Below are 13983 nucleotides of genomic sequence, written 5' to 3'. Positions count from 1 at the left end.
CAAAAAAGGACAAAGCCTCAGTGAATTGTATATAATGTCGACGTGTATATATATTTGATTGGAGTTCAGGAGAAAAAGACAATGGGGAACAAAAATATTTGGAGAAATAATGCCCCCCAATTTTCCAAACATGGTAAACTTACAGATGTTAAAAGCTCAGAAAACACCAAGCTGGTTAAGTATGAAGAAAAATCAGGGCTAGGCACATCATAATCAAACTGCTAAAAGCCAAAAATTAAGAGAAAAATTTGAAAGTAGCCAGAGAAAAATGACAAATTACATATAGGGAAACATAAAAGAAAAGTTCTGAATGATCTCTGCTCCACCAGAAACAAATGGAGGCCAAAAGATATGGAAAGATATCTTTAATAAACATTTCTTGTGGGCAGCACATGGGGCTAAGATATTCTTTTTTATCCATTCTGGCAATTCATCTGTAACCTTTTGCAAATCCCTTAAATTATATAATGCAGGAGGACAATAAAAAATAGGTGCAAAAATATGAATAAGATCTGGTTATTTTTTTTAATGTTTATTTTTGAGAGACAGATACTCACTTCTAAATGAATGGGGGAGGGGCAGAGAGAAAGGGAGACAGGATCCGGAGCGGGTCCAGGCTCTGAGCTGTCAGCACAGAGCCTGACACGGGACCCACAACCTGAGAGATCATGACCTGAGCCAAAGTTGGCTGCTTAACCAACTGAGCCACCCAGGCGCCCCAAGGTCTGATTATTAGATAAGAGCATTGTATCAGCATTAATTTCTTGATTTTGATAATTGTATTGCTATCTCAGAGACTACCCATGTTCTTAGCACATGTACACTGACATGTAAGGTTAAAAGGGCATCTTGTTCGCAATGTATTTTCAAATGGTTCTGAACAAAATATGCATAAACCAATGAAGCAAATATGACAAATGCTGATAATTACAGAATCTGGTTGGAGGAGACATGGGAATTTTTTTGTACTTCTAACTCTGAAAACCAGACATTATAATGCAAAAAGAAATGAGGTCAGAAATTAAATGTTCTCCAAATTCTAGTTGAGTGTGAATGATAAGCTTGTAGGAAGGAAATAAAATCCATTATTCTTGCTTTTTTTTTTTTTTTTTTTTAAGTTAGGGAAAACACACACATCATCAAAAATTTCCACGAGGAAAATGAGGTCCAACTGACTTTCTCAAGGTCACTTTATGATGTAAAAGTCCGGTTTCAGCAACATAATGGATGAAACTGAAGATGAACTCAGATTTTATTTCAATGCTCAAGGGTGAAAGATAACACATTAACTATATCTCCCAGGTAAGAAAGGTAGCAAGACCAATCACCCAAAGACCCAAAAGGATGCCTAATCCATATGGAGAACTGCACTACTGCTACCATTCAGAGACCTGTGACCATGTCATACAAGACTAACACTGTCAAAACAGATATTTAGAAGGTTATATTAACAGGTACTACATTTTCAAGTAAATTCTAAGTAATTTTCACGTGAACTCTTTGGAGACAGAATCTAGCTTTTTACTTATCTTTTACCAGTAATATTTTCATTGTTTTCACCTGTAAATGTTGGTTAATGGCACAAACATAACATTGACAGGCTAGCCACCTGTTCTAATTGTTTTCCATGTATTTCTCTGGAACTTTTAATGCATTATTACTAAACGGAGTCGGCATGGTAGGCTGGAAAAGGCTGACTGGAGTTCAAAGCTGAATCCCACCTTTACTAGTGGCCAGATCTTGGAATGGTTATTTGACTATTTCAACCTGCATTATCCTACCTGCTGTGAAACACAGACGTGAGAACTCACATGGATTCCAATGGGAATTTGATCAGATACCACCGATGAAAATTATTCTAAACAAATATGAAAAGTTGTCATCACCTGAATAGTTGCATTTTTTAAAAAATAATTGCGTGGACTTGACCTTGAGAGATGATTTGTTTTAGAAAGCCTTAGCACTATTACCGTAAGGCAATAATTTTAAAATCCCGTTTGCCTAAAATTATCTTTATAAATACAAACCGATTATTTCACATATTTTCCTAGCCAACCTGACCCCAGACGGGGTGTCTGTCACAGAACTTTTCAAGCTGTGGTTTTCCTTGCTAGACTTTGGGTTTCCAAAGAAAAGGTTGTGAAGTGTAGGTCCGGGTAGGCTCCTGCCTTGGGCCCTGCCGTTAACATTTACGAAATCAGCCCGTACGGGGACGTTTTAAACACCGAGTACTTCGCAGCTTTTACAGCCAAACCGGCGAACCACCACCTGCGGCTTCCCTGCCTCCCTGCTAGGGTCAGGATTCGGTTCGAGGCTTCCCAGGGCCTGGACTCCGAGGGTCCCTTGCTGGAATCACCCGAGTGGGTCTCCTCGCACTCTGGAGCTGCGCAGGCGCCTGCCATAGCACAAAACCCTCGCCCTTTCGGATGAGGGCTCAGAGGCGCCGGGCGCCCGCCGCCCCGTCCAGGCCGGGGATAGCCAGCCGCTGGTCGCCGGCCGGCGCAGGCCTCTGCGGTCCCTGCAAGGCCCAGGCCGCATCCTTCTCCCGCGCCGCCCTCAGGGCACTTCATGGCCTTCGGGCGCCGGGGCGGAGTGGGGAGTAAGGGGGTAGGGAGGAGCCAGGACCGCCAGGGAGGCGCCCGCTCCGGGACCCTTTGGAAATCCCAAGGGGTGGGGGCCCTCCTGCTCGGACAGCACTAGCTTTCCAGCCTGACACGCATCTCCCCTGGTTTAGATTGACTCCGTGGGCCTTCCGTCTTCCTCTCTGAGGGGAAGGGCGGGACTTCCGGCCTCATTTCTCAGTGGCTTCCGGTAAGAGCTGATGGACTGAAAACAAGGCGGCACAGGGGCTCTGCGGGCCACTCGGGGCAGAAACAGGGAACCCGGTGTGGGTTTCACTAAACCAGGTCCGAGATTCTGTTTTTTGGACGTGGTGTTCGGCGCTCGGTCCACGACGGAGTCGACCTGGGAACCGCCGGAAGTCGCTCAAAGGACAGACAGGAAGTCCCTCCTCTTCCTCCCAGAGGGAAGACGGTGAGCCGGAGGAGTCAGTCAGAGGGGCGAGCAGGAGCGATCCCGTCGGCAAACAGGTAAGTTATTCTCTGGCCGGGGCGGGGGGTTTGGAGGCGGGGACCGTCCAGCGTCAGCGCGGGGCCTGGGGGCGGTGGCTTGAGGGCCCGGGCCCGGGCGGCCGGGCGCCGGGAGCCCCGCCAGAGCCCTTCGCTCTTCCTCCTCCCCCCTCCCCCCGCCTCCGCCCCTCCCCGCTCGCCGGTCCCTCCCGACGCCGCCCAGCCTCGCCCGGCACACGCCCGCTGCCCGCGGCCCGGCCGCCGCCCGGCCTCCGCTCCCGCCCTCCCCCGCTCGCTGCGCGGCAGCCTGCGGCCGGGCTCGCGCGGCCAGCGGGGCTCCGGCTTCCCCGCGGGGCTGGCTGTCAGCAGCCTTGCACGCAGCGGGGCGTTCCTTACCGCCCGGCTCTCTCCGGGTGAAACAGCTGCCCCGGCGCGGAGCTGCGGAGGTGTGGGTCTCTAGTCCCGGCCGTGGTTTCCTCCGCCGCCCGCCCACCGCCGGTCACCCCCCAGAGGCACTGGAGGCGCCGCTGCCACCCGCGCCTCCTTCCGTTAAGGACGCTGGTGCGATCGGCGGCCCCTGACGCTGGCGACCGAGTGCTGAGCGAGTGCAGGTGGAGGGTCCAGGCCCCCCAGGTTCAGCCGCTCTCAGCACCGGGGCGGGGGGACCCGGGGCTGCGGCGCACCAATGTCTGCAGCAGTGGCTTTTGCCCCGGTAGATTCCCACCTCTTCTTAGCCATAGAGCACGTCCTAAGTGCGCTTGCCCGCTTTCTGGAGATTAGTCTGGTGGAGGTGGGTCCTGGAGCTGCTGACCCCTGTCGGTTGTGTTGAGTTTGAGTAGCCCTTTTACTTCTTGGGGGAGTTCAGGAACGCGAAGGGCATCTTGGCAAGGTTGGCATCCATTGACACACGTGTAGGATTTCTTTATTTTATAGATAATCATAACCCTAATGGCGACTGAGTTACAACCTTACGGCCAGTGCTGGTGGAATTAGTTACAGCATGCACCTGTTTTGCGGTGAAGGGTGAGTCCAGTTGGAACACCCGTAAAGGGAAGAGCACTAATACGTATTGATGAGAACATCATTAGGAGAGCTTATTTGATGTATACTCTATAAACTTCGCTTAGCACCGCAGTCTTCTAGAGTAGCAATTGTTATTCCCTTTGTTAACTACCAGTTAAAAGCCAGATTAAATAATGTGACCAAAGTTAACGTCAGAATTCAAATCTCGGGTGTTTGGTAGTCGTTCTTTCTCAAGTTTGTCACACTCGAGATTAGGAACTCCCGTTGGCTCTCCAGTAGCTGATGTCTTCTCGCACATTTGGTAAGGCAAGTGTGATTATTGCTGAAAACAGTTGCTACTGGTGTCTTTTTTAAAAACCTTATTTTGGCATAATTTCAGATGTACAGAAAACCCGTAAGACGGGATAGAGAGTTCCACTGGTATTCAGTAAAGTGGCTTCCCCTCAGCCAATACTGGTTCCTGCTTTTTTCCAGACACTGCTCTAGGTGCTGGAGTTATAATACACTGCCTCGGAGGGTTTCAGGATCTGATTGGGGAGACAACAGAAACAAATACAGTGCCTTTTGCCGACTGCTAACATGGAGATATGGGAGCATAGAGCAAATGGTCTGATTGTACCTGCCTGCCAGGGAGGGGTCAGAGCTTGCAGCTTACAGTGAGTTAGGTCTCGAGGATTAGTAGGTATTCACTTGCTCCATGGGACATTTGTCCCAACATTGACTCTAATAGGTTTGTGTTGTTAGGGGAGAATTCTCTAACCTTCATAAAACAGAGTCTCTTCCTCCTCTTTCCTATATTTCAAAGAAGAGGTTGGTATCATGGGGGTCACAGGTATCACAGTTGTGAGAAGAATCCCACTTCATAAATCCATGAGTAGGATAAGAAATTAAACTGTGTTTCTTATGCAGCAGTGAAAATGTCTAGACCTATAAATTTTAAAATTCTTTGTTTTCAAACTTATTAAATACTTCTTGTCTGATCACAAGTGTTCTTTTTTTTTTTAATTTTTTTTTATTTTTATTTTTGAGAGGGAGCACAAGTGGGAGTGGGGCAGAGAGAGACACACACATACACACACAGAGTCTGCTGGCTCTAGGCTCCAAGCTGTGAGCAGAGAGCCTCCTGTGGGGCTCAAACCAGCAAACTACGAGATCATGACCTGAGCCAAAGTTGGACGCTTAACCGACAGCCACCCAGGTGCCCCAGATCCCACATGTTCTTTATGCACAGACAGGGACACAGTTGCTCTGAACTATAACCTGGTGCGTGAGATCCCACGCCAGACATTTGAGTGAGTGTCATAGCTTGGCTGCTGTAGCAAAATATGATAGCCTGGGGGACTGAAGCCACAGACATTTACGCCTCGCAGCTCTACCCAGGATCGTGATGCTGGTTCCTGATGAGGACTCTTCTTGGCTTACAGAAGGCAACTTTCTTGGTGTGTTCTCACATGGCAGAGAGCGAGAGAACTCTAGTCTCTCTTCTTTCCTTTTTTTTTTAAACAGATTTTCTTTTTTAAAGTTTATTTATTTTGAGAGAGCGCTCATGCACAAGCAGGGGAGGGGCAGAGAGAGTGGGAGAGAGAGGATCCTGTGCCAACTCTGTGATGTCAATACGGAGCCTGACATGGGGCTCAAACCCGTGAACCGTGAGATCATGACCTGAGCCTAGATCAAGAGTCGGATGCTCAACCAACTGAGCCACCCAGGTGCCCTGCTCTTGATTCCTTTTGGAGACCCTACCCTCATGAACTCATTTCAATTAAATTACCTCTCAAAGGCCACACCATCACATTGGGGATTAGGGATTCAACATATGAATTATGCAGGACGTAATTCAGTCTACAGTAGATGGGTTTCCTAGAGACATTGTCATTATGTGGGATTCCTCCTACACACACCTGACATAGAACTAAATACGAAACCTTAGAATCAGCATTTCCGTAGCTTTGGTTAATGCAAATGTAATTTTATCTAAATAAATTATTTTAGATAGATACGGTTCAGAGACCAGTTGAGGAAAAGAAGACATTTTCACTGTTTCTTTCTAATGAAAAAGAGGTGGTGAAATGCTGTGGTGGTCTTTTCGTTTTAGGCTTTAGAGGAATGAATATTTTCCTAGATTGATCAAATCTGGGTGTAAGGACTGTGGCAGTGATCTGTTCCAGTTCCCTCCTTGTTTTGTAAGGAGGCTGAGCCCCCACAGAGGCTGAGTAATCTTTCTCAGAGATTAGTGAGAGAACAGGGATTAGAGTCAGGCTTCCTGATTTACAGGCTAGTCTTTCTGCTTCCATCATTGGTTCTCAAACTTAGGGTGCATCAGAGCCACTTGGGGAGCTTTGTGAAAAAACGCGCTGAGCATCCCACCTGGAGGCTCTGATTTGGCAGGTCTGGATTGGGGCTGATAATTTGCATTGTGACAAATTCCTCCTGGGCTCTGGGGTCACACTTTGGGAACCCTGGTCTTCTATGATGTTGCCTTTGATCTCTTACAAGAAGAGACTAAGTAAACTCCGTGGGTTTATGCCAGTATAATCTTTTCCCTGGTACTCAGAGAGTCAGGTTCCTTAATTTTGTGCTATAAACAGCAATGCACCAAAACCATAGTGATTAAATGGGGGAAAAAAAAGGACTAGAAATATGGCATTTCTCAGAGAGTCATTTTGACATTTTCAGGGATAATTTTTGGACTTAACTCTAGAGGTCAAAACCACTTACTGCTGAAGGGAATATATGTGAAGTGTGAGGGCCCTCCCTCTTCACAACATTTGCACTAAAAAGGGTGTCAGGATTAATTGCTAGATTGTGTAGGATTGAAAAATTACTTCCAGTTTTGTTACTCAATGCTTTTCTCTGTAGTGTTCTAAAATGTTCATTTCTTATATATCAAAATCTTATCAGGCTCTAGCACAGTTACATGCCCATGAATGAAAGTTGAATTAAACAAACATTAAGGGAGAAAATAAAGTAGGTCATTTATCTGGAGAGATTTCAGTTCCCTAGGAAAGTTACTGTACTCACTACATTATCCCAGCTATAAGCTTTTATGAAATAATTACATTTCATTCCAATTTAGGCCTTATTTGGAATTACTGGGATTGTTTTAGCACAATTTTGGAGGATGTAGCCTATCTTTATGTTACATTTAATCAGTGATCCCTCTCATACCTTTGTAGTATTCAGTTGCAATGATTTGTTAACACTTTATACTTTGAAATAACTTTAGAATTATAAAAAAATTGCAAAAATAGTTCAAAGAGTTCCTGTAGACTTTCAACCAACATCCCCTCGTTAACATCTTATGCATCCATGGTGCAGTTATGAAAACCAGACACATGATAACATTATTATTTGAGTTTCACCACGGATGTCCTTTTTCTGGTCCAGGATCCAATCCAGTGTCCCACGTTGCATTAAGGTATTCTGTCTCTTTAGTCTCTTCCAGAATGTGACAGTTCCTTTTGGGTTTCTTTATTTTTCATTACCTTTATACATTTGAAGAGTGCTGATCAGTTATTTTGTAGAATGTCCCTCAGTTTGGATTTGTCTGATGTCCTTTCATGATTAAATTGAGGGTTAAGCATTTTGGCAGGAATACCACAGTGGAGAAGTTGTGCCCTGCTCAGTCTTATATTGGGACATACGTGATATAGATACGTCTTGCTACTGATGAGTGTTAATTTTGATTTCTTGGTTGGGGTAGTGTGTGATATCTGTGCTCTAAATTAAAAAAATTTCCCTTTGTAATTAATGAGTTTCATAACTTTACCGATTTTTGGTGCAGCAGATTAAAAGGAATGAACATATAATGTCAGAATCCTTTGAGCCTATCCCCAGTTGTGAGATGTTTCTTATCATGAGAGGCTTAGACACAAACATAACAGGATAAGGGAAAAGTGTAGGCTCTTGGAAGAATGGTTATTTGCTCAAGAACTGGTACTTGATCTTGGTCAATCTCAGTTTTGAATTGGCAGGAGTGGAAGCTGTTTGTCCCAACTCTTTTGCTGTGGTTCTGCAGTGTCTCACATTTGTTTTCCAGTGTGTGACTTTCTGTAATGACACTGCATTTCTTAAAATTCTCCCTAGAGTCTTTTTGTAGAAGACAGATGCACTTCATTCATCACAAGGCATTTGCTCTAAGTGTGCTCTCCTCACCAGCACTGGCTGGTCTGTGGAGCCAGGCGCATGTGTTCTCTTTGTGTGCCACGGTGAGATGCTGGACGGGTTACACCGCCCCGCCCCCCCCAAGGTACTTGAGAAATATTTATGAATAAACGAATATTTATATGTGCATTTTGTTAACTGCTCTTGTGAGTTACCAGAGTATTGCGGATAACTTTTCACATTGACACAGCTGTGTAATCTGCAGCGTTCCAGGATGTGGACATACCACAGCAGCCTCTTTAGCTCATCTTGCATCATTTGATATTAGTTTGTTTATAAGTGTTGTATTATAAAGAGCTTCATGGTAAATATCCTTAAATATGTACTTTGTCCAGTTATTTCCTTAAATAAATTCTGTAGAGAGTCATTGATAGCCTAAAGAAGACACCTATTGTAAGGCTATGTATATATAAACGCACATATATATAGGGTGTGTGCGTGTGTAGAGAGAGAGCGAGCGAGTGAGTGAGCGCAAAATTACGCTCTAGAAAGTGTATAGATTTATATCCCAACCAGTACTATTGAGAATGACAATTTTCTTACACTTTTTCAACAATGCTTAATTCTCATATTTTTAGAAAGAGACTACATTGAGTTCTTTTGAGATTTTTAAAGATTGTTCCTGCAGTGTGGTGGGTTCAGGATCATAGTCTAATTTGCTAATAACTTTCCGTATTTTCAGATTTTTGTTTGCGTCAGCGAGAGAGCAGAATAAACCCAGTGGAGGAGTGTTAACACCTAATCAGTATTTCACTTGAGGCACTTCTTGTATCCTCCTGAAGGTTATAGTTGGCTGTGTCTGTTGGCCTTTACCAAACAGGAAACTTCCTAAGAGTGGGATACATTTCTAAATCACATTATTCACAAAAATCAGCTACAGGTCAATTAAAGCCTTAAATACAGAAGGCAAAACTGTGAAACTTGGAGAAGAGAAGGTAGGACAACAGTTGTATGACTCTGATATAGGGAAGACATTCTAAAAATCACAGAAGGTGCAAAGCGTAGAGGATGGGGAATGTTTGACAATATTAATATTGACAACTTGTGTTTATTAAAATAAGCCATCAAGAAAGTGAACAGACAAGTCACAAGTGACAATAGTTATGTTCAGTACAGGTTACTGATAAAAAGATTAGTATCAGCAAATCAGTAATAACAGTAGAAAAATGAGCAAAGGCCCCCGTTGGCATCCCCAAAAGAGGAAACCCAATGCAGAGGTTTTCAACTTGATTAGTAGCTAGGGAGGGGCAAATTAAGACCAAAATGGTGTATAGTTTCATCCACATTAGGTTGGCAGCCACGTGCAAATCTGGCAATGTCTGTTGTTTGGGAGGTAAGGAACAACTGGAGTGCTTACGCACAACCGGTGGGAGTGTGAATTGATACAATAACTTTGGGGTTTTCTAGTAAAGTTAGAGATGCATGTGCCCTTTGACCCAGGAATTCCATTCCTGGGTCTTTATCCCAGTGCAGTGCTTCTAAATTGTGTTCCTGGTATGTCACGGGAACTTGGTAGGCAGATTGGGGCCTCACCCTAGACCTACTGAATCCGACTTTGGGGATGCGCCAGCTTAACAAGCTCTTCGGGTGACTGAGCGCATGCTCAAGTTGGCAGCCCACTGCCCTGGAGAAAGTCATGTACCTGCGTGCTGGGCAGCACGGAAAAGCACGCCTGCAGTTGTGCCAGTCAGCGGAAAAAGCTGGACCAGCGTCCCTCACGGGAGAGTGGTTAAATTCTGTTACATTTCCACAGTGAAGGACTATGCAGTGCTGGGAGTGAATGGGTCTTAGATACATGCATGCATCGCCAGGGCTTAGTGTCAGGAATGTCACTGGGGGGAAGAGAAGACACTTCCAGCAGAATACTTCCATACCGTATTTTTTTCCTTTTTTTTTCTTGTAAGTTTAGAAATGTGCAAAGCAAAATTGCAGACTGTTAGAGGTACAGATTTAGTAAAGTAATACAGAAAACATGTACATTACAAATGCTAAGTCCACATTAGCGCTCAGCTCTGTAAGAAGAGGGAAGGTGATGGGGCACCAAGAGGGGCTTAAAAGATACATAATTTCATTTTCTTAGGCTGTGATCTGTACCAAGGGCTTTGTTTCATTGTGCTTAATACCTTGCATATATTAAAATTATTTTTTGTATCTACCAAATACTAAATTTTTTTAACGTTTAGTTTTGAGAGAGAGAAACAGAGAACAAACGAGTGGGGGAGGGGCAGAGAGAGAGGGAGACACAGAATCCGAAGCAGATTCTAGGCTCTGAGCTGTCAGCACAGAGCCCGACGTGGAGCTTGGACTCACGGACCGTGAGATCATGACCTGAACTGAAGTCAGATGCTTAACTGACTGAGCCACCCAGGCGCCCCTGTAGCTGCTAAATATTTAAAACACAAACATCTATGGTTTTTGTTCCCTCTTTTTGCAAAGTCTGTCTACACAGGGACTTTGTATGAAAAAGATATGATGGAGTGATTGTGGTAAAGATGTACTTTTGCAGGGTTAGGATAGAAAAGTACTTTCATGAGTAGAGATTTGAAAAAGGAAATTAGTCTCAATGATAACGATTGGTAATGCTTGCTGAGCGCTTACTCGGTGCTAAGCACATTGTGTGCTGAGCATATACTCTGTTAACTGAGGACTGAGCATCACAGCGAATCCTTGGGGGTCAGGATCACTCCTGGAGAGGAGGGGAGGTGGCTCTGGGCACCCAGCTGTCTGACTCTGAAACACCCTGTCCGAGAAGGGCAGAGCTGAAGACAACCCGACAAAAAGAGTCAGGACTGAGAGTGTTGGGGTCACGAGAGAAAAAGGAAAAGTCTGAGTGGGGGTGTAGGAGACCCTTAAAGGGGCTGTTTACCCCATTTGCAAAGTTAACTTTATCTTAGCTTTGTTTTTAAACCAGTGTACGTGACTTTATCATTAGCAGATGGCAAGTCCCTAAAGCAGAAAAAGTAATTGTACTCTGTGTTAGTTCTAGGGATTGCGTCTTCCAGTTCATTAGAAAGTGGTATTATGCCATAGGGTTCAGAAAATCATACTTTTTTGCTTGGGTAATTGGTTGCTAAAAAGGGAGCTTTGGGGAAATCTACCTTTGCCTGTTTTTTTTTTTTTTTTTTTTTTTTTTAACCTTTGATAATTTTTTTGACTGTCATACTTATCCTATATTATGAGGACTTTTTCTTAAACATCGCTTATACTGAAAACCTTATTTAAAGCCATCATGGTATGACAGTCACTCCTTGAAATGAACAAGTATAGGGAAAACAAAAATGTGGTTCTAGAAGCCCTATGTCAAATGACATGTCCCGTGGAACCAAATAGCACGACTAATTTTGTTTGATAACAAAGTCTCCTTAGTCTCCTGTCTAAACCAGGAGAACTGTCAAACATTTGTAATTATGTAATGTCATACTTTCTAGCAGCGTCAGCCCCTCACTCAGAAGTTGACAGCCCATGAGAGTCCTTCCATAGTTGGAATGTCTGCATTTCAGACACATGTACTGCTTGTCAGAGATCCCTTATGGGCAAATGTAGAACACGGGCTTCTTAAAACAGATTTTAGATACTTCAGCTTTTCTAGTCCTGCTGCATTTTGCTGAAGATACATAATCTCAGTCTTAATTCTTGGTGCTTTTCACGGTGTTTCATGTTCATACTAATCTTTTATTTTCTCTCACATGCTGTGCTGTTTTCTTCCCTGAAAAAAAAAAAAAAAAACCCGCAACAAAGTCCCAGATAGTACTAAATAAATGCAAGTAGGGTAATAAGAAGTGTAGTTGGGAAGAAACATTGTTTAACACAGTTAGAGTTATATCAGTGCAATCATCTAATTTAACCAAAGTCCAGCATTCTTGTCAGCTGCTAAATACATGGAAACTTTGTGTTTTAAACCTAGAAGAAGCAATAAGCTACTTCTTCTGAAGTGTATAATTCACATATGAATCCTGCTGATTGTAAATTATGGATCAGAATTTGATATATAATTATTGGATCAGTTATTATAAAACGAGGACTCATAGTTATAAGAGTGCATATAATTATAAAGCCATTAGATTTTAAACTAAGGTGGTAATGTACTTTTAAAAATAGCTTAGAAAATTTAGATCATTAAGGAGAGCTAGTAGAAATTATTGTGTTTCAAAAAATGAGATCAAATGGTTTTCATGAAGAATCGTCTGGGTCCATTATGTGATTTTCCACATAGGTGGTGTTTAATACCCTAGGCTTTCAGGGTATAGGTATAGGTTGAGGCAGTGTTTGTTAAAAGTGACATTCAGAGTAATTTTTTTTTTTTTTTTTTTTTGAGAGAGGGAGAGACAGAATCCCAGGCAGGCTCCACGTTCAGTGCAGAGCCTGACGCAGGGCTTGATCCCACAGCCCTGGGATCATGACCCGAGCCAAAACGAAGAGTGCAGTGCTCAACTGACGGAGCCACCCAGGCTCCCCTCACTGCAGTTCTTCATGGCGGATGATGATGTAGGCAAATGATTTGGGGGTCTCTGTGGGATGGCCCGTTTAGTGCAGCACGTTTGCTTTCCTTCCTGGCTCAGCTTTCTCTCTCCCCTCTCTTTCCTCCCCTGCACCTCAGCTCCAGGTCTTGTAGATACATGCGAAGTCTGTATTCGCTTTTTGAAGGTAGGAGGGACTTTAATCCAGTAGGTCTCAAATCTGGCTCATCAGAATCACTCAGGGAGCTCTTTAAAACCGCAGACTTTTGTCCTCACTCCAGACTTCTTAATCAGTGTCTCTCTGTCGGTAAGACCAAGAGTTCAAACTTTGATGATTGGGTGAATTTGTAGGTGATTGATCCTGTCTGTCATTCCCTTGGTTTTCATGTGTGGAAGTAATAGCCGCGGGCGTGCTCTTCAGGGATAGCTGTATGTCTCAGGGTTTTGTAAGTCTTGTAGACTGAAAGCCTTCCTCAATGGTCAGATGCTCAGCAGTATGATAATTTTTGGATTGGCGTGTGGGACAGGGAGGGACTGGCTGCCCCCCCCCCCCCCCCAAGTCCGTTCTCTTTGCTCAGAGAGAGCTGTGTGGTTCCGGTCACACTCTTCAGACTCCCTGCCAGCCACGCAAGTGTGAGTCCAGTGGTGGGTGCTGCCTTGAAGTCAGGGTTCGAAGAAGCAAGCGTGCTGCCTTGTTCAAGCGTGTTCGCTTCTGCCAGCCAAACTCAGGGCGTGAGGAAGCTCGAAGGCCGGCCTTGACCACGGAGGGAGCCAGGATTCTGGAATCAGCCTGGAGCTGACTGCCTGCAGCCCAGGGACACTGGCCTCGGAAGTTTACAGGAGCAAGATACACACTTCCGTATCTGCATGTGACCCATTCTAAAGCCCACTTCTTGTAGAAGTTAAGGTGTCAGGGCATTGGGTTCATGTTGGTTTGGGTCTAGCTGCGATGTCCAAATCAAGAAGGCATATGCAGAGAACTGGTTTTCCTTCCCACGGAATTCTGTTCTCTAACCCTACAATGTAGAAACGTGATAGTACAGAGTTAGGGCATCTTATCAGACCAGAGTATTTTCATAGAGGTTTGATCTGAAGGAGGCTACCCACATGTGAACGTTAGTAAATGAAGACGATGACAAGGACCTGGAAGGTTGTCAGTGACAGGAAGGGACTGATTGTCAGAGCATTCTTGTTTAAAAATGAACTGGGAGCCGAGAATTCTTAACTTTTTCTTCTTCTTTTTTTTTTTTTTTTTTTTTTGAGAGAGAGAG

General features: G+C 44.3%; 1 protein-coding gene across 3 annotated transcripts in view; it reads left to right on the top strand.

Annotated features, from left to right (window-relative positions):
* The first annotated feature begins 3010 nt into the window (after positions 1-3010).
* Positions 3011-13983, top strand: part of ZNF407 (zinc finger protein 407) — a 457064-nt gene continuing 446091 nt past the window's right edge. For 2 of the 3 annotated variants that reach the window (XM_030336740.1, XM_030336746.1), the window contains exon 1: positions 3011-3089. The gene's annotated coding sequence lies outside the window, so the exon portion shown is untranslated. The remainder of the gene's footprint in view (positions 3090-13983) is intronic. The other variant, XM_030336741.1, reaches the window with a different exon arrangement.

This window comes from Lynx canadensis, chromosome D3 (genome assembly GCF_007474595.2).
Source record: "Lynx canadensis isolate LIC74 chromosome D3, mLynCan4.pri.v2, whole genome shotgun sequence".
NCBI lineage: Eukaryota > Metazoa > Chordata > Mammalia > Carnivora > Felidae > Lynx > Lynx canadensis.
Note: the sequence above shows the minus strand (reverse complement) of the source record. Positions and strands in the feature narration are given on the sequence as shown.